Genomic DNA, 27,125 nt, shown 5'->3' on the forward strand with positions numbered 1-27,125 from the left:
AAAATTATTTTTTAACTATTGCAATTGCTACTTGTGTTATTGCTCTGACTGATGAGAGGCTTCACAAGGGCAAATGGCCAAATTTGTATTCATTAAGGCTACAATTTACAGTGAAATAGACTTTAGAATTTGATGTTTTAAATAAAGTAAAATTACTATTTCTGTAGATATCTACATATAGATATTTCACAGGACATTGCACAGCCTTGCAATGTCCTGTGAAAATTAGGTTTAGTACAAAAAATAAAGATTAATAATAATAACAATAATAATAGTTTAGTGGTGAATGGAAAGTGTAAAAAAAAGATCTAAAAATATTTAAATATTTTAAATATGACCTTATGTCATTCTAGAATGTTCAATATCTGTTCACAAATATATTTGTGGGAAAAAATGAATGTTTGATTGACGCTTATTCATGAAAATTTGATAATAATGACAGCCCTAGCCACTGTTACAAGCAAAGCAACGACCTGAGCATGCAGTACATCGATGCAGTCTTGGCTTGACAGCACTGAGAGAGCAACACTTTCATTAGAGAGCTGTAATTCATACAATGTATTGATCTGTCTGCAGTTTATGACAGTTGAACCACGGACGCCTTCAAATCAGAGTCAAAATGAACCAAACACTTGAGCAATTCAATAGCTCAGCTGAAAAACGCAAAAGAGGGAGAATAAATTGAGGCTGTAGAGATTGTCAGTGAAAAGAAAATCGATTTAGAAATGAATGCCTAAATTAAAGAAATAGTTCGGCCACAAATGAGAATGGTCACATTTACACCCACTCATGTTTCTCAAAACCAGTATCACTTTTTTGTTATGCAACTAAAAAAAAAGAAAAAAAGGAGTACCCCTTTTTCATACAAAGAAAGTGACTTCTCTCAAGCAAGATTATCACTGAATAAACCCCCTCAGTTCAGAAATATTACATGGTTTGAAAAGACTTAATATGGACCACTTTTATTCTCCTGTTTTTCTTTAAGGTTCACAGCACCAGGTCACAATTCGCTTTCATTATACGGAAAAGATCAGTGTGAACACTCTTCAAAACGTTTCCTTTTGTGTTCCACTGAAGAAAGTCATCTGGATGACTTTCAACATGCATGACTGAGTAAATTGATGACAGAACTGTGATTCTGGGGTCGAATACACCAAGGTAAGAGTTCATCTCTTCCTTTTATTTGAGTAAGCACATATAAAAGGACGAGGAGGAGTTCAATCACAATGCAATTCCAACCACACGCTCCCCTCTTTCCCGAGGCCCTGTGGAACATGAGAGCCGACTCATAATTGCACCCGGTGTCACTCAAGAACCCTCGAATGAGGCATGATTCATGTATATGCGTAATTTAATACCATAAAAGAAGGAAAAAAACAACAACTTGATAACAAAAAGCGCCACTCACCACCGTTAATGGTCTTCGATTTGCGTCTTGCAGGTGTGTTAGTGCCCTGGAGTGGAACGTTTAAAGTTGCGTTGCCATTAATGCCTCCCAACAAATTCCCTTTGCTCATCCAGAGAGCCTTACAGGCCCTGGGAAAAGAGGGCAGGACAGGACCCCTATGAAGTCGAGTCAAAGGGGCTTTAACACTGCACATGGACAGCTGTGAAGCGATCCGCTCCCATTCCTCCCTCTCAGTCCTCCTCTTTCTGTCTGTCTGAGAGTGAGAGATCTCTGGTTTCAGCACTATTTTAGATGAGGACTAAATCATCACATTTAAATAAGTCGGGCTTGGTTCTCTGCTTCTGATCTACAACTTGAACAGAAGCCTGAACAGGAAGTGCTGCTATAATCCCCATAAACAGCACTGTGACCGGTTAGCAATAAAACTAGAACCCTGACATCTGAACATACTTAATCTGTTCCGAAACCTAGCAAGCTGCCTATGTAGGCAGCATTAAAGGCATCGTATGGCCAATCATGAGGTGAAGACTATTCCAAAAACAAGGTAACTTAAAGATAAATAAAAATTCTGTTTTTATTTCATGTTCCAAACCCATAAGCATTTTGTTCATCTTCAAAAACAAATTAGAGAACTTCTGTCCCTCAATTGAAAGTCCATTACACATCGAGGTTTGTTCTTGCATGTCAGCATCCACAAGAACCAATGAGGTTTGTTCTCATGCGTCAAGCAAATGCGGTAGAGCATCAGTTTACCATATTTGTAAAACACTTTATAATAAGGTTCATTAGTTAACATTAATTAACTACCTTAGTTAATTAACTAAGAATGAACAGAACTTCTACAGCATTTATTAATCTTAGTTAATATTAATTTCAACATTTACAAATACATTAAAATCAAAGATTGTATTTATTAACATTAGTTAATGCACTGTGAACAAACATGATCAAACAATGAACAGCTGTATTTTTATTAACTAACATTATAAGAAAATTAATACTGTAACAAATGTATTGCTCATTGTTAGTTCGTGTTAGTTAATACATTAACTAATTTTAACTAATTAACCTTATTGTAAAGTGTTACCAAAATAGTTTTATTTGGGTTTCGAAGATGAGTGAAAATCTTATGCTGTTCTAAATCTTAGGTTTTTAAGCAATTGATGACCATTTTCATTTTTGGGTAAACTATCCCATTTTAAAGCAACACCAAGTAACTTTTCCTCTGTGGTCGCCCTACAGGTTGGAAGCGGAATTGTCCATTAGTGCTGTCGTAAATAATTTAGCCTACCGCATCCTACTGTCGCACGCGCACGCACGCTGGCACGCACCCCGGCTTTGGAATCATAATGACAATTCAAAAGCTACCCGGCTGCTAGGTATCTTACATGTAGTTGTAGTCTACTGTTGAGTACGCTCCACCTATCGGCAATTGTAACGCTTGCCGTAAAGCAAGTCAAATTTGTAGTTTTCTTATGTCTCATTCGGACTACAGAAACGCGACCCGATCTGGCAATCTTACATAGCGTGGATATATCAGATAAAGGACCGCAAAGCGGTGGCATAAGTGCATTTCACCATGTCACGACTTGATAGGGGTGGGCGATATGGCAAAAATATCATATCACGATTTTTTTCAGGAAAATCACGATTAACGATTTTATCACGATTCTTTTTCATGTTGGTTTTACTATTTTGCAAGTGACTGAGCATTACAGCCAAACTAATGTCCCTATTTAAAAAAAAAGCCTTATAGGTAACAAAAGAAAAAAGAATGGCAGACATTTAGGCCAAAGTGGCGAAGATAAAAATCTTTATCATTATTTTCTTTGTTATTAAGAATTAGGAACAAAGATACACATTAAGCATACACAACTTAATATACAAATGAAATAAACAGTGCTTTATTTTTTCAGCTACAGTAGGGGTATTTAACAGTAGCATTGAAGAAAGTAATTAGGCTAAATGAACAAATACGAAAATAAAACACAACATAGACTTCACTGTATAAATTATACATTGATTATTATTAAAGCTACTACTAAAGTTCTCAGTCAAGAGCAGTGAGTGATTTCCTCTGTTTTGTTGTTTTATTAACATTAAAGGGATAGTTCTCCCAAACATTTTAATTGTCATCATTTACTCTCTCAAGTTGTTTTAAACCCGAATAAGTTTCTTTCTTCTGTTGAAAATAAAAGTTATTTGGAAGAATGTGGCTAACCAAACAGTTGCTGTACTCCAGTGACTTCCATAGTATATGTTTTCCTACTATGGAAGTCAATGGGGACCAGCAACTGTTTGGTTAGCCACATTCTTCCAAATAACTTTTATTTTCAACAGAAGAAAGAAATTAATACAGGTTTGGAACAACATTAGAGTGAGTAAATAATGACAGAATTTTTATTTTTGGGGGAACTATCTCTTTAAGGACAAGAGGCAGCTAGTTTACTAACTGGCTACTGTCGCTTTAAGAGCTGCACGCGACGCGTCTAATATACACGCATTTGACAAGCAGATTTTCTCTCATTTTTTTTTCTGTTTGCTTTCACTTTAGACATAACCAACTTTGTTTATGTAAACCTTGTGTGTATTTGACAATATTAGTGCAATAAGACTCGAAAGATAACTTATAACGTAGTCCAGTAAACAGACGCTGTTAGACAGGCTTTTAGTGCCCGTGTGCTTCGGGTGTATGCGCTCAGAAAGCACACGTCAGAACAGCGCATCAGCACGTGAATTACACAATTACATGTTTAACCAGCAAGGCTTTAAAGCACATGCAAATAATGAACTTCTGTGAACTGCAGTGTCCCGTTCCTCTGCGTTAACATTTGTTGTATGTTGAGACGGAGCTCAGCGCCAGAACTGCAACTGATAAAATGCACGATACTACGATATTTCTTCAAAAGCAGATCGTGGAGACATTTTAATCGTCCACGATCAAAAACCGTGATATCGCACACCCCTACGACTTGAACCACTGAAACGATTTTGAAAATATTATTTTAAGGTAAAAAATCTTACTTAGTGTTGCTTTAATTCTGCTGTCTCCTATTTTATTTCAGTATAACAATATAGGGACGCATAGATGTATAACATTGGCCGATAAACAATATTGTACTATGTTTTGAATTATTCAGTATTGAATGTACATATATAGGCAGCTATTACATATTTAATTGTCCTGCTCATTTTCCCTATTTTTACATTTGCCATAATCTAATGTGTTTAAAAATATTTAAAAACACTAATAATGTAAAAACATTGTTAAAATGTAATCTTCAGCAAATCTCAATTAATATACATTTTTCATTCTGTACATTTATAAATGTTGTGATGCCTAAATTTACTTGTAAGAAAAAAAAAGATTTAAGTTTTTACATTTATTTCAATCACGACAACTCCCTGAATAGTTTTAGCATGTTATCGAATGTGGCAACAATGTATTTTGTCTTGGTGAACTACAGTACATCTGCTGCTGCTGTTGCTGCAGAGCAAGTATGGACTTGCTACTGCAAATAGATGCACAGACACACTGCTGTGAGCATGTGAGATATGCTTCTGCATATAGACATGAATAAATACCGTAGCAAATCTCGGCAGGTGGAGCTGGGGAGGTAGAGGGTTTCAGAGTAAATGTGAAAGTGTGCTGCAGGACTAGCCTACAGAAAACACTGAACCAGACTATTTAATGTTGAACAAGCAATCTCATTGGCTGCAGGATCAACAGAGGCCAATCAGCTTGTGCCGCAATTGCTTGCAGATTGCATATAAAGGACCTATCAGTCCACTCCCTCCAGAAATTCATGACTGAACTAGATATTTAGACAAAATAGTATATAAAAACATTGGATCTAAAAATAGGTGCAAAAAAATTATAGTCCCAAAAAGGTGGACAATGCGAATGTTGATTATAAATAATTTCACTCCATACTGAAAAGTTTATTTTTTATTTTTATTCTTGATTCATTCTATGACGAATGTTCCAAATTAGTCACTTATGAGGTTCTTTTTCAGCTATGTTGCCTTTGAAGGTGCCTACCTATCTAGGCAGTAAGCAGTCCACTAGGTCTTGGAACTAGCATCTGTGTATATGCCAAGTTGGCGCTCAACACGAGGTATCACACTCACCCTGCAGGCGACCATTTCGGCCTCATTCCAACCATCTAGCAGGCTGTCAGTCACACACACACACACACACACACACACACACACACACACACACACACACACACACACACACACGGCAAGCTCCATGCCTGATTTTAAAACAAGTCCTCCATAAGGGCTCTTACGCACAAGCACAGCAACTATCTCAGAGGAAAGAAAGCAAACAGCTTTAGATCATGTCACAGCAGAGAAAACGAAAAATGTCTCCCTCTTGAGACTTTGGAATCTTATAAAAAAAAAAAAAGCTGCTATAAAAGTTTCTACTGTACATCTTTGCTTTTACAATTTGAAATAGAATGCAGGAGTCTCAGGATGCATTTAATATTTGAACTAATTTTAATTTGACACTAAATTAAAATTAGTTATTGTGTGGCTCATGATGCAAGATGCTTAAAGATCAAAATTGCAAATAAACCTCTTCCTTTAGTACTCAGTGGACTTTAGGGAGTTACAATATATAGTTTATTATATATATATATATATATATTGTTCACATATTGTTTGTAAAAATATTAATATTAGAGATTTTGAATCAATTGGTATCAGCTGATTTTGGATTTTTAATTTGCTTTTGATTTTATGTTTTTTTTTATTTAGGTCAGTATTTGTCTTCGTCTAATGCTCACTTAAAAGTTAATACAAAAAAAAAAATAGCTGTTTAATGTTATCTTTTGCAAATCTCAAAATGAACATCCAATTTTTGTACTGTACATTGTAATGTTGTGATGCTTAAATTGATTTGTATCATTAAGAATTACTGATTTTAGTCTTCAAGTTATTCATTTATCTATCTATAAATTACAGGAACGTCTGTGTGTCTGTTAAATCGCATATCTCACGAACCGTTAGTCCGATGGATTTCAAACTTGACAGGTGTCTTGCTTCGGGCATGAGTAAGTGCAGTGCCAAGTTTGACGTTGTTTGGATTACAAAGGCGAAATATATCGTTAAATATATCGGTAAAAGCAGCACACATTGAAGTTGTGGCTTAAAAATAAACATTCTGACATTAGAGAGGGTTGTGGTTTAAAAATTGTGGTTTAAAAAAAAATTCTGACAAACACTGTCAGCTAAACATTAAGTCGGTTACACGGTTTACTTCTGAATATTGTAGTTATTCAGAAGTAGTTCCTTGTCAGTAGTTAGTTATACATGTATGTCATTATATGTTAGTTATTGTATGTCATTATGTCAGTATCAGTATTTGCTTTCAACCACGCACAAATAAAAATGTCACTGAACTTTTGTTGTGTAATTGTAACAATGAGCACTCAAACACACCAAACCAACAATTACTAAAAACACACAAAAACTGATTTTGCACATACATACTGTCAAATCGATTAATCGCGATTAAAAATATATACAGTACACACACACACGTATAATATACAGTATATATAAATATAATATATACACAGACACACATACATCTATCTATAAATTACAGAAACATCTGTCTGTGTGTCTGTTATTCATATATCTCAGTAAAAGACAAAAGACGGACAAAATGTATATCGCCAATTTCATTTCCGGTATGCAAATTTTTCCGCCATTTTGAATTTTGTCAAAAAACTACTTTTGCGAACTAGTCCTATAGGTTTTTCGCCCGATCGAAACCAAACAAGTGCATGCATGTTCTCTGGAGTCTGAACATCAATAATTATCGGGAAAAAAATTGAAATTCCGATGCACGGTTGCTAAGGGCCGCAAAATAAATGTTGTGGGCGGAGCCTACTTTACTACAATGGCTATAACTCAAGAATTAAATGAGACATCTTCACCAAACTTGGTACACATATGATGGGTTCAATCTGAGGTCACAGTAAAACAACCGTGACTATTGAACTCTAGGTGGCGCTATAACATGAACAAAACATAAAAAGGCCTATAACCACCTTGACTTGAAAATTGATATGCAGTGTCTTGGTCCAAGGTGGCATGTATGTCTATGAGGTCATTGGCGTATCTCAAAAAACATGGCCGCCATCAGCCAATGAAGTTTGAACACCTATTAGACAAGGTTAACCCTCTGGGGTCGGCAAACGCGCCGGTGCGTTTTGCTCGATTTTTTTTTCACATAGCAGCAAAATAGACTTAAAATACTCCGTCATTTTTGGTCATACAGACTTAAATATGAAAAAATAAACTGCTGAATGTCTTCTTTTGTATGTGTCCACTTACAATCGAAACAAAACAATATGCTTTTGTAAAATAAAGAAAATAAACAAGGTGTGCTTTCTGCCTCCGTGAACTTTTTTTTTGGAGCATTTCTCTAAACTTAAAACTCAGCGAATACTATTCACCCAGGCATGAGCTGTATATCTTTAATCATTTAAGTGTGTACTTTTAAATGGTCTAATTCATAACAAAAACACATATTCTCTGTTTATGTAATCTATATGAAAAGAGAGAGATGTCAGTCGTTCTCATATCAGCTCATTATAGCTCATTATCTTTTAATTTGATCACGCCCACGGAGAGCGCGCGTTATTCAAACGCAAATGATCTGAGGCGATACATGCAAACGTGTCAACGCCCCCAGATCAACTCAATAAAACAACAAGTTTAATCAGATTACAGTAGGCTACTTTGTCGTCTTGCGAGGCTGTAAGGAATAATCCTGGGATACATCAGAAGTGCTGGTTTAAGTTCATTTCGAGGAGCGACGGATCAAGCTGATGTAGTAAGTTTTTTTATTATTAAAGGTGCTCTACGTAACTTTTAGCGGCCTCTAGTGGTGATGTTTCAGATTGCAACCAAATTTTACAAGAGCACTCGTGCTCGAACTCATAGACAATACCGTCTATTACGCAAATATCTCGGCGAATACTTGACGGATTCGGCGAGCACCGAGCTCGTTGGGACCATCTAGTCGAGCTGAAAAGAACCATATAAGTTCCATAGTTTTTGGTGGTGTTTTCGCGGAGATATTAGCAGAAAACCATCGGGCGCGCTGCAAAATTGCGGACGCCGGTGACGTCACGATCTCAGAAGAAAATCGCTCGTATCTCTGGAACGCAAAGACCCAGAGAGCTCAAATTCGGGGGAGGAGGTCCCAGGGGAACCCTTGCCCGAACACTAGAGTGGCGGGCCTCGGGATGCCCCCTACCGGATCGCCGTTCGCTGGGACCCCCGATTTCGAACGGCTATAACTCGGGGAGCCGGGCGAGTTGGACCTCGGGGTTGGGCTCGTTCGAAAGGCCCCGTCCAGCACTACGAACGATTAGAGTCTTGGGAATATTGATCAAAGATTGACTGAGATATAAGCCGAAAAACGTGCACCTTTAACCGGACGTAACTCCCTGACCGTCTACAATAGACTGTATATAAGGAGAGAGGCTCGGGAGCGCGCATGCACATCACATCCGTTGGATTTCGCGGTAAATCCGACCCGGAGACTTCACATAGAAATAGGAATACTGGCCTTCAGAGGTAAAACTCGACAAGTGGATCATTTTAATGTGTGATTACAACTAGGGCTGGGCGATATGGAGCAAAAAATATATCGCGATATATTTTGCTATATCTCGATATTCGATATATATCTCGATATCTTTACAGGAAAATGGATGTGAATACAACTCAAAATATAGGCCTACAATCAATAGAAAATTAATTTTCCATAACAGAATGTAACCAAATGAGAAAAATTAAACACAGGGCCTGAATTTCGTCATCATTATTAATCACGTGATTCATATACAGAAACTGAATAAAGTAATCAAATGGAAAATAACACTGAGTAGTATTTTAGTCCTGAATAAATTAAATACATAGGTTATTAATCCTGATTCCTTTAACTTAAAGCTATCTTTTGTTGTATTGACAACAAAATTAATGACAGACATATGGCTGCCGTCACTTTAAGAGGTAGTGCACGGATCCTGTGTTCATTATACTGGCATGCGTTTTATGCTTATTAAAGACAAAACCGACTATGTTTAGAGTATACTCACGACGACCGAAATTGACAATTTTGCGTGTTAAAGCAATATAATCCGCGAAAAATAACTTTTGTTACGGGCCAGCTGTTCTTAAGGCGGATTTTCTATGAATGTGCGCATAGAAAATAATCTCTCAGAGAGCGCGCGAGCACTGATTAGTTTAAAATCGCTTGAATGTTTAAACTGGTAAGACTTAAAAAGACGTGCAAATGGTAAACTTCAGTCACGATGCACTGCTGGCCCGATTGTGCGAGTGAATATCCATCATGTCCCGACTCCTAAACGCGAGTGTGTTTTATCGCCGCAGCTCTTGATGCTTGCCTTGCACAACACATTATGAGAGACGAGAAAGAAGCGGCACCGCTGAACACTCACGCTGTTTGTGAAATTGCGTCTGGCAGATAGTTGTTAAAAGAATGATTTGATTTTATAATCTTTGTGGATTACGATTGCGGGAATTTCCTGCATTATAAATGGGAGACCTGCGGGAATGATTAGAATTATGCGCAATACCCGCGCCGAAATTCGAGCCCTGCAATAGTTTAAAACAAGACGTTTGTAGTAGCCTTCTGATTACTGGAGTCCATTAATCGAACTTCCATGCCTCTTATATAGTAATTATATATTGTAGTATGTAGGCTACCAATTTACTAATGCAATTAATGCTCATACTCGGTTTCTCTCGTGCTCTGTCGCTCGCGCGCAGACACACTCGGAGTTCTGTAGCCTCCGGGCTGGTTGCGGATGAGACAATTGTTGAATGAGACAACACGCGAGGTGAGGGGGAACAAAAGCAAGGAGGCGGGGGCGAGCACAGCACAGAGAAGGCAAACAAGCAAAGTGGCGAAATCAGGATTAAATATAAACAATATATCGATATATACGATATGTCAAAATCCATATCGTGTTTAAAAAATATCTCGATATATTTTAAATATCGAGATATCGCCCACCCCTAATTACAACCCCTTCACACACAGGCAATAAAAAAAGGATTCATTTTAGTAGAAAAGTTACATAGAGCACCTTTAAGTGCTTTGTTGTAATCGTGATATGGAATAGCCTATGTAAACCGCAAAAAGACTGTTTAAATATGAATCGCTTTTGAATGAACAGCTTTTACCAAACTATATTGCTATACTGAGATGAGTAAAAATCAACTGAAATATGTTGAAATAAAATGTCTTTGTATAAGCAACTTAAACTGCAAATTAACATTTATATGCCCTAATATATCATAAAAACAACACGATCTCATGAAAGTGCGTATCTATAGCACGAATTTAATTTCTTGTACCATCCTACGCCAAAAATAGTTTTTGCGTGCAAATGATACGCACTGTAAACCCCTAATCCTGTTAGGGGTTTACAGTGCGTTTCGTTCTCCTGTTTCGGAATCCTGCATTTCGCAATCCTGTTTCGAGGTTGCAGTGCCACCGGCTTGGGCCCGTCATCGCTGCTCGCAGCTATATTTGTCTCTATAATTGTAATCTGCACAATGACAACAAAGTTGACACTAATGTAAATCTAATCTAACCTAATCTAAACTCCTGCTACCTGTACACAGATACCCAAATACATGTCACCTAATATCACCATTATAAATTGTTTTGCAACCATGTAGTTCAATTTTCCATATTTCTTGTATGTCATTATGTCAGTATTTTCTTTCTACCATGCACAAATAAAAATGTCACTGAACTTTTGCTGTGTAACTAACAATAAGGACTCAAACACACCGAACCAACAATTACTAAAAACACGCACAAAAACTGATTTTGAACGGGCATATCTGTTATTCGCATATCTCACGAACCGTTAGTCCGATGGATTTCAAACTTGACAGGTGTCTTGCTACGGGCATGAATAAGTGCAGTGCCAAGTTTGACGACGTTTTGATAAAAAACGCTCAAGATATTGTTAAATATATCGGTAAAAGCAGCACAAATTGGCTTTTGCCACTCTAGCCGCTGGCCACTCTGGCTCACACTGCACACTAAGTGGCCACTCCCCCTCTCACACTGCACACTGAGTGGCCACTCCCCCTCTCACACTGCACACTGAGTGGCCACTCCCCCTCTCACACTGCACACTGAGTGGCCACTCCCCCTCTCACACTGCACACTGAGTGGCCACTCCCCCTCTCACACTGCACACTGAGTGGCCACTCCCCCTCTCACACTGCATACTGAGTGGACACTCCCCCTCTCACACTGCACACTGAGTGGCCACTCCCCCTCTCACACTGCATACTGAGTGGCCACTCCCCCTCTCACACTGCACACTGAGTGGCCACTCCCCCTCTCACACAGCACACTGAGTGGCCACTCCCCCTCTCACACAGCACACTGCACACTGAATGGCCACTCCCCCTCTCACACTGCACACTGAATGGCCACTCCCCCTCTCACACTGCACACTGAATGGCCACTCCCCCTCACACAGCACACTAAGTGGCCACTCCCCCTCTCACACTGCACACTGAATGGCCACTCCCCCTCTCACACTGCACACTGAATGGCCACTCCCCCTCTCACACTGCACACTGAATGGCCACTCCCCCTCTCACACTGCACACTGAGTGGCCACTCCCCCTCTCACACAGCACACTGAGTGGCCACTCCCCCTCTCACACAGCACACTGCACACTGAATGGCCACTCCCCCTCTCACACTGCACACTGAATGGCCACTCCCCCTCTCACACTGCACACTGAATGGCCACTCCCCCTCACACAGCACACTAAGTGGCCACTCCCCCTCTCACACTGCACACTGAATGGCCACTCCCCCTCTCACACTGCACACTGAATGGCCACTCCCCCTCTCACACTGCACACTGAATGGCCTCTCACACTGCACACTGAATGGCCACTCCCCCTCTCACACTGCACACTGCGTGGCCACTCCCCCTCTCACACTGCACAATGAATGGCCACTCCCCCTCTCACACTGCACACTGAGTGGCCACTCCCCCTCTCACACTGCACACTGAGTGGCCACTCCCCCTCTCACACTGCACACTGAATGGCCACTCCCCCTCTCACACTGCACACTGAATGGCCACTCCCCCTCTCACACTGCACACTGCGTGGCCACTCCCCCTCTCACACTGCACAATGAATGGCCACTCCCCCTCTCACACTGCACACTGAATGGCCACTCCCCCTCTCACACTGCACACAGTGGCCACTCGGCAAAATAAACATTCTGACATTAGAGGGCTGTGGTTTAAAAATATCTGAATATTATATTTTATTCTGGTGCGCTTAACGTCATCGTTTTCTCAGAGTTTTGGCTCCTGTGTAATAGTAGCCTAGGCTATTCAGCAACAAACATACCAAACCAACAACTACTAAAAACACACAAAAAACGATTTTGCACGGGATTGCACTAATCTAATTGCATTAATTTCTGCCTTTTATTGGTTATCGCCCATACCATTAAAATAATCATTAGCTTATATGTATCGTCACTAATTTTAATATCAGTTAATAACTGAAAGACAACAAGCACTGGCCCAGAGAGAAAAGCTTGTTGAGGTGAAGACTAAAGGCTCACACACATACACACAGCTTTACCCATACCAAAGCCGCTGTGTACCTGGGCACAGGATGACGTCTGGTATTCAACCGGGAGGACACGGACAGTCTCCCAACTGTTCTGATGAACAGAAGCCAATTCTCACATACATGACTACTGGCAATCACACACAAATAACCACCCACAAATGCAACAGTCCACTACCACGAAGTTCACACACTCATACACTTTAATCTATACACTCCCATGAATCCACATGCAGGGCAGATTGAGGTCTTTTTATAGCCGCCACCTGGTGTAGCTTAAAGGGAATGAAATTATTATTCACTCACCCTCATGCCATTCCAAACTTGTATGACTTTCTTTATTCTGAAGAACACAAAAAATAATTCACAATATTGCTGCTTTTACTGTATTTGGATCAAATAAATGCAGCCTTGCTGAGCATAAGAGATGTATAGTGAAACAACCACAACGACAGCCATTTGCAACAAATGAGCAGGTAGTGTATTTTCACAATTTTCTGTCATGGTTGCGTATCCTCGATTTCTTCATATTCAAGATAAAGTCAAACTCTGACCACAATGACAGACTTGTTTTACAGCGTGGAAACAGCAGACGTAAAATGAAATGCAACACAGTATTAACAAGACCAAGCAAGCAAACAAAGTACTAGGGATATCAGCAGAACATTTTATATTGTGGTGAAAGTGGTGCAAATGATATGAGATAATAAAAATGTGCAAATCAGACAGATTGTTCACATATTATTGAGATAGGGAATGTATTGTACAACTCCAAAGCCCATGGAACAAAGAATGTCCTGTCTCTTTTCATGCATCATAGTGCAATCAGTTTGTTGCTGAATGCACCCTTTTGTCTGAGCTGTGCCAAGTAAGGGGTGGCATTCATGCTACATGATGGAGTACAGATTTGCTGAAAGTAGAACGCTCACCAATCGCCTCCAACGTGCCAAGGCAGTGTCTGATAACTGAGCCAAACTTCCCGATGACTCTGTTAAAGTGTATTTAGGTCTCATTCATGCTGCTGACCACAAACAGTGGTGATGACACCTGCCACAAGAGACTAGTCACACACTTCCATCAGCATAGACTGCAAGCAGTCAAAGCCTCTTCGTCTGATATGGGACCTAGTACTTTTTCAGAGCCCCTGTGTAAAGGAAGTCTGGTCCAAATGTACTTCTGAACGGTTTGGTAATCACTCAGTAATGCATGTCACCACAAAGCAGGAGTTAATTATTAATCATGATTGTATTCCATTCAAAAGTTTGGGGTCAGTAAGATGTTTTAAAGTGCCCCTATTATTCCATTTTAAAGCTTCCTAATTTTGTTTTGAAGGTCTCCTACAACAGGTTTACATGCATCAAAGTTTAAAAAGAAACTTTCATTTTCTCATAATATACATTGCACATCACCAAATGTTTCAATTACTTTCAAACAACTCGTTGGTTTAATTGTTCTCTAGTCTAAATCCTTCCTTTCTGCGAGCTACTCAGCTCTGTTTGGCCCAAGCTGTTACATCTACCGCTTACAGCGCTTGCCGGAAGCTAAATGCCCATTTCCACAACTGTGTACAATCGCTGAGGACTGAGGAAGTTTCCGGCGCTAAAGTTCACTGTAAACACAGTAACATTGATTTTACCATATCAATCCGAGCGGGAGTCCAATGACGAAACATTGGAAGAACAAGTTATTCAACCGCAAGGACGACTCGAGCAGGACGTTTCTCAGTGATACACTACTCAGTTTGAGGTACATTGTGAGAGGTTGCAACCAAGTCCTCACCATCAGCATTTACAAGTGTATGTCCATCAACAAACCGATGTGCATATTTCTAATTCATTGCGGTGCTTATGCAGGAACCATCAATAACAGCGCATGCGTTAGCCGAGCACTAACCTGAATGACTAATGTAACATTAAAGTTTGTAAATCTTGCTCCATTCTAAAGAATGGATAAATCTTTACTCAAAGTAGTAAGAACGACAGACAATCTGCGTTAATATTCACAGTTTTAGGTAATAGTGGCCCACAGCTGATTAGCAGAAGTATTTCAGTAAGACAGTAATAACGTGAATTATCTGGTTAGCTGGAGATATACACAATATAAAACGACATATTTTGAACACTCGGTAGAAAATTACTCATGTTTACATGTTGTGATTCTGAGGAGAAAGTTGATCCAAATAAACTGGGTACTGACCCATCTTTCAAGAGTAAGCGTTTTGCGAATCCTGCGTTGAACTCAGATTTGAGAAGCAGTCGTCAGTAAAATTACGTTTGAGGGCTGGTCAAGATGCTCACGGGTGGACAACGTACAACATAGGCGGGCATTATGCAAATGTCTTTTCTAGTGACGTAGAACTGTCACGCAGTGGGATTCGAATTACAGACGTCTTGTTTAGGCGGTTCAGAGTCGATTCTTTCTTTTGGGAAACAACTTACTTTATCGTGCACTTTCGAAACACAGAGAATATAAAAAAATATATTAAAAAAAACATAATGGGGCACTTTAATCTTTTCCAAAGAAGTCTCTCATTCTCACCAAGACTGCATTTATTTGATCACAAATACAGTAAAAACAGTAATATTGTGAAACAACACAATTCAAAAACTGATTTATGTTTGAATGCATTTTAAAATGTAATTTATTCCTGTGATGGCAAAGCTGATTTTTATTTTTTGCATCATTACACCAGTTTTCAGTGTCACATGATCCTTCAGAAATCATTATAATATGCTGATTTGGTGCTCTTGGTATCGACCTAACTTTGGAATGGCACTGGCAGTCTATATCACTTATGAAATAACTATAAACTGTCTTGTAAACAAAAATCAAATCTCAAGCGCTTCATACACTGTGCTGTGTTAAGTCTGTGTAAATACATATTTTCAGGCATATATTGTATACTGCTTCAGACTGCAGTTCAAAGACAGCTGCAGACACATTTTCATAATTATAGCAATAACAATAAATGTTGTATGAAGTGGGAAAATGAAGTTAATCGAAATTGCCATGGTGAATATTTTAAAGGGCATTTAATGCAACGGTAAGTCGAAAACATGCTTTGGTCATTTAATTTTCATTTTAATGGCATTTAATTCCTATTGGCTACTTCTTGGTATAAATTATGGTTCTTCTGTGTGTGTGTGTGTGTGTGTGTATGTATATGTTTGGGGTTAAATATTAATACAAAGCATTATAATACATTATATTTTATAAAATAAATAAACTTAATACATGATCATTTACATCAGATCGGATTTTAACTAAATAATTTAAATCAAACAAATACCCAGACCCAAATGAACATTTTTAAACCAGACAGTGATGTTTTATCTCAGTTATGTTTTAACTGTGACAGATGGATAAAATGGGTATTTCCAGAGGCAGTGTGATAAGAGCTAAATGATACGTTTGTCAAAAACACAGCTAAAGAAAAGAACTTCCCAGCATTCATACCTGATAAAATACGCAGAGCTCTGAAATCACAAAGACAACGCTTTACCTCAGCTAACAGCAGGATGAACACCTCTCAACTGATTCCTGGGAAACACAAAGGCCTTCGCACAGCACAGACTGTCATCCCGACAAGCTCGCCAAGATAATTCTAGGTGAAATATCTAACACTCCTGCCAATTCCAATCAGAAAGGATAATAATACCTGGAAAAATCCATCAATGATATCAAGGTTGATTGGCACAGGGCCACAGGCACAATAAATAAAACCCATTTTATTACTAATAACCAACATCAATCAAACAGGATTGCAATATAACCTTCATGAAATTGACTGATGTGTAAGGAAAATTGCATAAGACTCCTTGTCACAGTGCATATGTGAAAAAAAGCTTAAAAAAAAACATCCTCTCTGCAAGTGCATACAAGCCAACAAGGGAGGCATATGAGTTTGAGCATGCATGGCACTGACAAACAGAAATGTCTGACCATATTAACCACACCTTTTGAAGCAGCTGCTAACTGGCTGCTCCGATAGCTCCTAGGCCGTATAACATGCAAAGATTGTGCAGGTAGAAATGTCTCAACCAATTGTGCATGTGCAACAATGGTAGAAGTACGATTTTGAACTGTGGTTGTGTGGCTAATGTGAAAACTGCTGCACATTACTTGTACACGTAGCTATTGTTACGCACATGTATGCACCAAAATAATCAGATGATGGTTTGATCGGACTGAAAAGCCTTCATGTGAACACCTCAATCTATCCCATTGAGCTCAAAGGGTGTAGATTTTTTTTTTTTAAATCAGACTATTTTCTCACTCCGATTCGAAAAAACCTTGCGCTCATGCGTAGTGCCATGATGTGCATGTTTACATACATTTTAGGTCTTACAAATGTGAACGTGTTTATGTACAGCTCATGTTACAAACTGGTCAGTGAATGAGGAGAATTTACAAAATATTTGCTAAAAAGCTCTGCTGACGTATGTCAGTTATCTTTTTAGATTCTCACAAAGGAAAAACAGAAAAATTATTGCTGTGGCTTTCTCCCAATTTAGACTTGCTTATCAACTGCCTTTTTTTAAGACACGTTACAAATTTTAAAAAAAAGAAGAAAAAATAAATTCACGAGTGGGGTAATACTGATGTATTTTATGTTGTAGAATAAAACATGAAAGTGTCTTGAGCTTGTGTTCACCACAGACCTTATTTCAGCCATTTAACCAAAATCCCATGAAAAACAAACAAACAAAAAAACAGTCTTTGGGACGATGGAACCGGAAGTGCTAAAATGCTAAATGCTAGCTAGTTTTGGCCTACGAAGTGATGTCATACATGCACCACTCTATTGTGCTGGTTTAGGCCCTACTCTGAAGGAGGAGCTCAAACACCAAAAAGGTGTTCCAATAACTAAAATCGTCCCCAGTTCCTGCGGTGTGAACATGCCAAAAAGAGGGTACTCCCGCACATAGTTATAGGAACTATGAAAACATTCCTCCAGTGCGAAAGCCCCTAAAGATTGTTTAGAACCCAACATTTTCAAAATATGTTCCACAGAAGTAAGTCATGGTGACAAAATGGCTGCTGACAATTCAGCTTGGCCATCAGGAATAAATTATTGTCACGGTTCATGGGTCTGTGTTTTCTTCTCTGTGTGTCTGTCTAGTGTTGTCAACTATCTGATTGCGTGTTTGGGTTTCCTAGCAACCTTGATGATGATTAGTTAATCAGGTTGGCTGCACCTGCAGACTATTACCACTCCTATATCTGCCTAGCGTTTGCTGTGTTTGTTGTCAGATTGTTGTTTTGTACCTGTCCTGTCGCGAGTCTCACCAGTGTCTCTCTAGCCCTCAGTTCCTGTTACTGTTCCAGCCGTGAGTTTGGATTCTGGTCTTGAGAGGATTCCTCTATCCGCTGTGGATTACTGCAAGTCTACGGTGTTCATCTTGCTTCAAGGATTTGCATTTATTGCCTTGCTACCTTTGACTATTTGCCTTGCTTATATTCTTTATCACTGTAAATAAACTCTTATTCACTTGCACTTGGATCTCGAGTATCTCTGCTGACAAAAATAAATTCAAATAGAAAAAAATATATAATCCTTATTTAGTTAATACTAATACATTTGTAATACTGGTAATAATATTTCACTTTTGATTAAATGCAGCCCTGGAGATTTACAATTTAGTATAAAGTGTCCTTGTTACAGTCTAGTTCAGCCTTTCTCAAACTTTTTTCAGTCAGGGCACCTTTCAAAAGTGCATAAAATCTCAAGGCACCCCAGTGTAAAATATAATTTAAAAACACTGCATAACCCAAATGTAAATGCAAATGTCCTGTTTATTTAGACAGAACAGTAATGAACAGAGCATAATACGAACTGTAAATAACAATAACAATAATAATAACAACTTTATAGCACCTTTAAAAACACAGGTTTGCAAAGTAATTCACAAAATAATTAATCAGAGACACAAATGCCATAAAACCGTAAGAGGTGGACCGCCCAATACAAGAACCCACCAACAAATCTAGACCAGGAGAACTAAAATGAAGTGCAGGATGCAGTTAAAATAAAATAAAAAGGGGCAGACATGAAAAAAAATATATATACAATACGATAAGAAAAAGATGCATGCTAAAAAATGCACCAGAGATAAGCAGGAATGTTTTTCCATATAGTGCTTGTTTTCATCCGTGCCATGCGCATGCACACACACCCACATACACATACATCCACACATACAAACAATAATCCACAACGAGAGAGGGAGAAAGATCTACATGCGCGCATGCAGCGCGCATAAGCGCTCACACAAGCCGGGGGTGGGGGTGACCACAATCAATGAGAGACGTGAGCCTGGTGCGACGCACACAGCCGCCCTATCCTGGCAGGGATGGATGAGAGGCAGACACGGAGCTCCTGGTCCACAGTCCTCAGTCGCTCCCTGTACTTGTTCTTGATGTACGTCAGGCTTGAAAAGCTCAGTTCGCACAGATAAGTTGTGGAGAAGGGTAGCAAAATAGCAACAGCGCTACTTGAAGCCACTGGATACTCATTTTTCACTGAAATCCAAAACCTGTCCAATTCCATGTCACCAAATCTCATTTTCAATGTGCGGTCTTCTCTGATCTCCATCAGTTGCTCCTGTGTTGGCAGTGGCCAGTCCTTTGCGCTCTCCAGCGCGCTTGAACTCCAAGGATCACGGACCCAGTCAAACTGTGCATAAGACTCCGATGGAAAATAATGATTAAATCGCTCATCGAGAGATTTCAGATGCTGGGTTATGAGATCAGAAAGTGTACTGCTGTTTACATGCACATTGCACAGGGGAAACATATCCAGCCTGCCCTGTCCCACAAAGGAACGCCAGAGTGTGAGCTTAGATCTGAAGCCACGCAGTTTGTCAGACGAGGAGAGGAGGTTTTCTTCTTTGCCTTGCATTTTAATGTTCAGCTCATTGAGGTGCTTAAAGATGTCAGCCAAATACGCGAGTTTTAGGCACCATTGCTCATCTGCGAGCAGCTCTGCATATGCAGATTTTTCTTCTGTCAAGAAGACTGAGTTCTTCTCTCAACTCGCACAATCGGCCCAAAACCTTCCCCCGTGACAGCCAGCGGACTGCCGTGTGTAACAAGCTCTGATGCTCTGCCCCCATTTCCTCGCACAGAATCGAAAACAGACGGCTCTTTAACGGGCGCGCCTTTATGAAATTAACAATGTCCACTGCTCTGTCAAGCACGTCCGAAAGTTCTTTTGGGAGCGTCTTTGCAGCAAGTGCCTCTCTGTGAAGGAAGCAGTGGGTTGTTCGGATGTCAGGGTTTTGCTGCTTTGCCCTGCTAATGAAACCTTTGGCACAGCCCGTCATTGCAGCTGCACCATCAGTACAGATACTAATACAGTTCTTCCAACTCAATCCTCCCTTTTCAAGATACTCAGTTGTCACACGATAAATTTCTTCTCCTGTTGTTTTGTTTGGCAGCGGTTTGCAAAATAAAAAATTCTCTCTAATACGGTCCCCATCCACAAACCGAACATTTGCCAAGAGCTGAGCGTGCCCACTCACGTCCGTTGACTCATCAAGTTGTAAAGAAAAATGTCCACTTGTCTTGATTTTCCCCAAAACGACATCTTCAATGTCCACAGACATGTCATTGATTCGCCTCCCTATTGTACAATCCGACAGCGGGACCTTTGAAATTTCTTTTGCAGCTTGAGGCCCTAGCATTTTGTTCACTATTGCTGTACATGCTGGCATAATTACAGTTTCTGCAATAGTGTGAGGCGTCTTTGTTTTAGCTACTATTTCAGCTACAAGGTAGCTAGCTTCCAGTGCCCTCTCCGAGACTTTAGCGGATTTAATCATCATTTCTTCTTGACGGCTTTGTTGACTTTTCATTCTAACAAAATATTCAGGATCCTTGTCAGCAAGTGATGGATGATTGGTGGTCAGGTGTCTTTTAAGTTTGCTCGGAACCAACCCTTGGTTTGACAGTTTCATCCCACATATTAGACACAAAGGGAGAGGGCATGTTGCATCCCCAGTACTGATGAAGCCAAATTTTAGGTAACTGTCATTGTATGTTCTCTTTTTAGCCTTGTCTAACGTTACCTTTGCAACCTTTGGTGCCGATTTAGAGCTGGTGGAGGAAGTAGTAGGCTGAGGCTCCATTTCACAGTAAACACTGTCCGGTTCTTGTGGGGCTTTTCTTTTTAAGAAACGATCCATGATGCTGTTGCTTGTTTCTTGCTCTTTGTGAAATCAAATGTATTTTCGCGGTTAAATGATAAAACAATTTAGCCAAGGCACGTGCAGGGGGGGGGGGGGGGGGGGGGGGGTAGGGGCTTTGGGTGCTCGAGCCCGTGCCCTATTTCAAAATTAATCAAAAGTGCCCTTCTCAAACATATATCAATGATAATATTGTGGTCAATAAATGTTTTTTTATTTGCTTATAATTAACATGACAATGTGTACAAAACTAAAGTGGCCTAAATTCACGTTTATTTTTACGTTTCTGTCAGTCTGAGGTGTTGTTGCTATAATGCGTTGCTATGGGTTGCGTCACTTGCGTCAAGTTGTGTGTGTGTCTTGCTTCGGTCTTGTGAGACGGATTTTTATGGTTAATTTTATATATATATATATATATATATATATATATATATATATATATATATATAAAATGAATTTACAATTTTATTAATACGTTTATATGTTTAAAAAGAAGAAGAATGTATTTATGTAAATTCAAATATATTTATGTATGAAATGTCAGAATTTTTTTTTTTTTTTTTTTTTTTGCCTATACGTAATTTTTTGGCGGCACCCCTGACACAGTCAGGGGGCACCCCAGTGTGCCGCGGCACCCACTTTGAGAAAGGCTGGTCTAGTTATACACTTACGTACTAAGCAATAATAATAATTAACAACATGTACTTACTATAGACTTAGGATTAAGAATGGGGTTTGGTTTACTTGCATGTAATTATGCATAATTTACTGTTATTACCACAGTAAGTACATGTAACATATGTAACAAGGACACTGTAAAATAAAGTGTTACCAAACAATCTTAACCCCAAAGTAACAAGTAACTTATAGCTTTTGCTTTATTGTGAAGAATTGTCAGGAAATCAGTTTACAACATCCAAACCCTCATTTTGTTAATCATTGCAATAATCCAGTGTTTTTTAGTTTGTTTTTTGCATTCACAAGGGGTGCGACAACAGACTGTATGGTTCACACAGAGATCTGATCTCACCAACCATCATCGAGTCCACCGGGGATTACACGCCGAGACAGAATAACCTGAGACAGAAGAAATCCATAATTGTGGCACCATATCCAAGATGCAAAAGGAGAAATGCAAGCTGATATTCCCGCACTAAAGCTAAAGATTTAAAGAACTTTCTTTTTGTGTGTTGGGAGATATATTAAAAAAAAATATTTGTATTATTAACCCATACCAAACTAGACCAATAAAGTCATGCATTTCATCTTTCATCTTGAAAGCAAAAGATAAAGAGAGGTATTCAAACAAGTTAAACAAATATCTATCATAAAACTGATATCCTGCATTTATGTTTTGGTCTTCCGGCCAGCAGTCAAACACAGACTTTACTCCCACTGAAAACAGCTTAGGTGTCGTGTCTTTGATAACCAACTTGCTGTGTCTGCAGAGAAGTCATCTGCGCATAGTATTTCCAACACTGCAGAATTAGCAATTATCTGAACATGCCACCACAGTGCCCTGCTCACACCCAGCTCAGGGGTTTACAAGCTTTCTGTTAGACTCCATTACACTTGCGTTGTGTACTTCTAATTGAAGTTCATTCAATTTCATTGAGGTCCAAAGCACCACCGCAGATAAATTTACCCTCTTGGCGCTTGGAGGTCTAACCCAGAACTTCAGCGTTTGCCTGTCATCTAAAATTACACTCGTGTCTCCTCCCCTGGGCCAGAGTCTGCAGCGGCTGCCCCTGACACCTGACAGCCCATTAGACAGCACCACAGAGAGCAAAGGAAAGACACACAGGGCCGTGTGCGAGCCATCCATCCATCCCTCCATCACTTTAATGGACGGCTCGGCGGCTTTACGCTCCACCAGCCACGGAAATAAGAAAATATGAGCTGCACAAACCTAAGTCAAATTAGCAGGGATGTCAAAAGTACCAGTACTTTGGTCAAACAAAATTAAAATTTAAATAAATAAATACAAATATTGATACTATTATTCACGGTACTCTTTGTAAATCTTTGTAAACAAGTATTGCACGACAGAGAAAGACATGAATGTATAAATGTTAAGAAAAAAATTTAAATGGGTTTAAAATAATTGCGTTTCTTGACCCACTTTCCACTCACACTGTGAATATTATAGTAATATAATCAGGCCTATTTCTCTCTCGCTCTCTCTGTGCACTTCAGTAGTATTGAGAATCGTAGAATCTCACTGCCATGGAAATGTCAACGAAATCACTGATAAATAAAAATTGATCATCATTTACATTTTTATCAAAAGTTTCATTATTATCATAAGGTGTCTTTTTCCATCTCTTTTTAATTTTTTTTAATTTCATCTAATGATATTAAAGAAAAGTCTGTCAATTGCAAAAAGACAAGATAAAAAAACCTTGAAGATTATTTCTAGTGCTGCAACAACTGATAAAAATCAGTTATAATACCCATCATGTTCAAACGGCGCACAGGAGAGCTGCCAGTCAATAAACTGAAAAAAACAAAGTATATTTCATGACTTTGAAAAAGTAACTCCGATATTTTGTATCAAATTTAAAAGTAATGTTACTTTACAAGCTACTTAAAAAAAGTAATCAGATTACGTAACCCAAGTTACTTGTAATGCACTAACATTTCCAAGAAAATACAAAAAGACTAAACAAAAAGTGAAACTGACAACTGAAATTTTAGTATCATGCCAAATGTTATGCGCTTGACTTTAGAGAATCAAGAAATTTGACTAATATTATGAATTAATACAGATAATCTCAAGGAACAGATGGAGATGTCATAAAGCTCTGAAATGATTGACAATCTCACTTCTTTCATTAAGACCAGAGAGACTATGACTCACTGCCACACAACAGCACGGCTTTGAGTTCAAACACAGTCCTCCATCATAATTCCTCAAAGTATGGGACTTGAATGAGACCGTCAACACTTCAACCACATTCTAATAAATCTATAGCACACAAACTCAGAGTAGAAAGAAAACATTGTTAACATGCAATGATTCTTTTCTGTTCGATCCCTTAGAAGTTTTTATGCAGTGTTTATAACAGCAGGAGCTTTTTTTTTATTTCAGTTCTGGGCTCTTAGATGTGCTCAGCTCTTGAAATTGTTGAGACATGTTCATATGAACGTATTGATATATCAGCTGAAAGCAAACTCTAAAGAGGGCAAAAGTTCAGATTAATGGACTTCCAACCCATTATTCTCTGAAAGTTTGTCTTACGGACGACTTCGGATGGTGGTGGCTTGAAGGTTAAAGCGCAAGTCTAGCCTAATCCCCAAGCAATGGTGACCCAGGAACTAAAGCCTTACGGTGATCAAAATCTAGCCTGTTCTACTGTGCCATTGCAATACATTTAACCTCAGGCCAGGATGCTCCATGGGAATCAGCCCTATAATTAGCATACTGTAAGTCAGTGTGGATGAATGGCCTAAACTAAATGAGCATTAGTATTTTATGAGATAGAGAATGACTAGGGCATGCATCTATACCGCATTTTTGTAAGCTGTTATAACAGAGATGTACCAACTAGTGTGGTCACGATACTGGGATTTACAACTTCGATACGATACATTGAAAAATATAGGCTAGATATCCAATAGCATTTTCAATATCACAGGGGAAACTGCAATGTATACCACCATACAGATAATTTATCTTTTTTATATATATATATATATTTGGGGTAATTGTGTTGTAATAGCTTACACACAGCATAGGTGGCTTTATTTAAATCACTGAACTACCCGGTTTACAAAAAAAGACCAGTAAACAGTCAGTAATAAAATAAGAACAAATTAAAAAATTGCAAACAATAGCACAAAAAATTGTGCTGGGCGGAATTACCAAACATCCGTATCACAGTATTTTTCAAAACTATACCGGTTTCACGGTATATGACAGTATTATTATTATTTAAGCATGACTGGGTAGCCTGGATGCCAGCCCGAACCCCGCCCACAACATTTTTTGGTCGGGAAATTCGGTCTGGACTCGATCCATTGAGGAGTAATTATGATCGGTTCAGAATTAGTCGGGCCAATCAAATTGCCAGGGCGGGCTTTATACGATGATGGACAGATGATCTGCAGTTACGTCATCATCACATCACCAAAGAGCGCTTGGGTTGAACTGGTTTCCCTCAGAGATGACTGCAGCTGGAGAATAGAGATGTATAGATTCCGCTATCGCGTCTGTTGTAAAAGAAATCGACAGCGCATTCATTTTAAAAGACGAACAGAGAACTGCAATCAAGGCATTTGTCGATCGGAAAGATGTGTTTGCCATCCTTCCTACGGGATTCGGCAAACGTTTATTTTATCAGCTGGATCCGATGGTCGCTAAGAAGATGGGACGCAATGAAAACCCTGCGGTCGTTGTGGTTTCTCCTTTGGTCGCACTCATGGAGGACCAAGTAAAAGAACACTCATTATTTTACTACTTCCAGCGTGCGTGTAGTTGAGTTCTGTGAACAATTTGCGTAGCTCATAAAAAAAACTAGTGATGCACGATATATCGGCCGCCGATATAATATCGGCCGATATGGTCAATTTTTTACACATCGGTATCGTTCCGATGTCAAAATAGGGCCGATGTGAACAGGCCGATAATCATTCCTGTGTATTTGACGTGCGTGTAGATGTGAGTGCGGGGGCGGGGATGTTTGTTTTTGCACGAGCGCACGTCACATAATGTGCTGGAGGCGGCAAAAAAAGTCCGTTGAACTTTGCCTTTGGTGAGGGAGCAACGATGTCGTCTGTCTGGTCGTTCTTCAAAGTGTCTGAAGAGGATCCTCGATATGCTGTATGCAATAATTGTGAGGGCCGGGTGATGCGAGGGGGAGTTCGTGTCAAATCGTTCAACACGACCAATTTGATCACCCACTTAAAAAACAAGCATCCCGAAGCATACACAGAATATGAAAAACTAGCTAATGCTAACAAGCAGCAGAAGAAAAATGCTTATAACACTACAGCAGCTGCACCAGTCGGTAGCCCCATAGAACGCTTGTTGGAAAAGAACAAGAAATTCCACAAGGACCACCCGAAGCAAAAGGCATTGACCATGGCAATAACAAAGATGATCGCTGTTGATGACCAACCGTTTTCAGTAGTGGAAGACGAAGGCTTCAGAGAGATGCTTGAGGTCGCTGAGCCCCACTATGACAAGCCAAGTCGTCGTTACTTTGCGGATGTCGCCCTGCCTGCCTTACATGATATCGTAGCCACCCACGTCCACAAGTTACTCGACAGCGATGCTAATGACATCAGTTTTACAACAGATATCTGGAGTTCCGACCTTAACCAAACAAGCATGTTGAGCCTCACAGCTCAGTGGATTAATAACAACTTCGAGATGAAGAGAGCCGTGTTACATGCCCAAGAATTCCCTGGCTCGCATACAGGTAGGCCTAGCTATTTTTTTGGACAGATGCTAATTAAATTAACCTGTTAACCGTTGCCAGTGCGGGCGCACTGAAGCGTTTTTGTTTGTTTAAATAGTTCAAAGATACTATCAGATTTAACGTTAATGTTATTACCTTGACAAACTAGAACTTTACATCATAAAACGAAACGATATAAGACTCAAGTTTTAGTATTTGACCACTATTGTATTCTGAGAAACTTATCGCGACAGTTATGTTTTTTTTTGTGTCAGGATGTAATGAAAAAATGTGTCGATAACTTTAATATGAATTGTGAGCGTCAGCCGCTCTCATTCAGAAAAAAAAAACTCCTGTGCTGTCGTCATGACAGCGCTTGACAAAACAACGTCCCTCAGGGCTTTTAGCTAAAAAAGAAATATAATATGGAGAAACATTTATAGA

At 39.3% G+C, this 27,125-nt stretch overlaps 1 protein-coding gene across 3 annotated transcripts in view; it reads right to left on the minus strand.

Moving 5' to 3' along the window:
• The window catches only part of st6gal2a (ST6 beta-galactosamide alpha-2,6-sialyltranferase 2a), a 99,360-nt gene that overhangs the window by 55,227 nt on the left and 17,008 nt on the right, over positions 1 to 27,125 (minus strand). The window contains exon 1 of one of the 3 annotated variants that reach the window (XM_056251777.1): positions 1,409 to 1,503. The exons of the other annotated variants lie outside the window; for them this stretch is intronic. The gene's annotated coding sequence lies outside the window, so the exon portion shown is untranslated. Of the gene's footprint in view, positions 1 to 1,408; positions 1,504 to 27,125 lie in introns of those variants that run through there. 3 annotated transcript variants of the gene reach the window in all.

The sequence above is a fragment of the Rhinichthys klamathensis genome, unplaced genomic scaffold (genome assembly GCF_029890125.1).
Source record: "Rhinichthys klamathensis goyatoka isolate OS25496 unplaced genomic scaffold, OSU_Roscu_1.1 h1tg000090l_1, whole genome shotgun sequence".
In the NCBI taxonomy this organism is placed as follows: domain Eukaryota; kingdom Metazoa; phylum Chordata; class Actinopteri; order Cypriniformes; family Leuciscidae; genus Rhinichthys; species Rhinichthys klamathensis.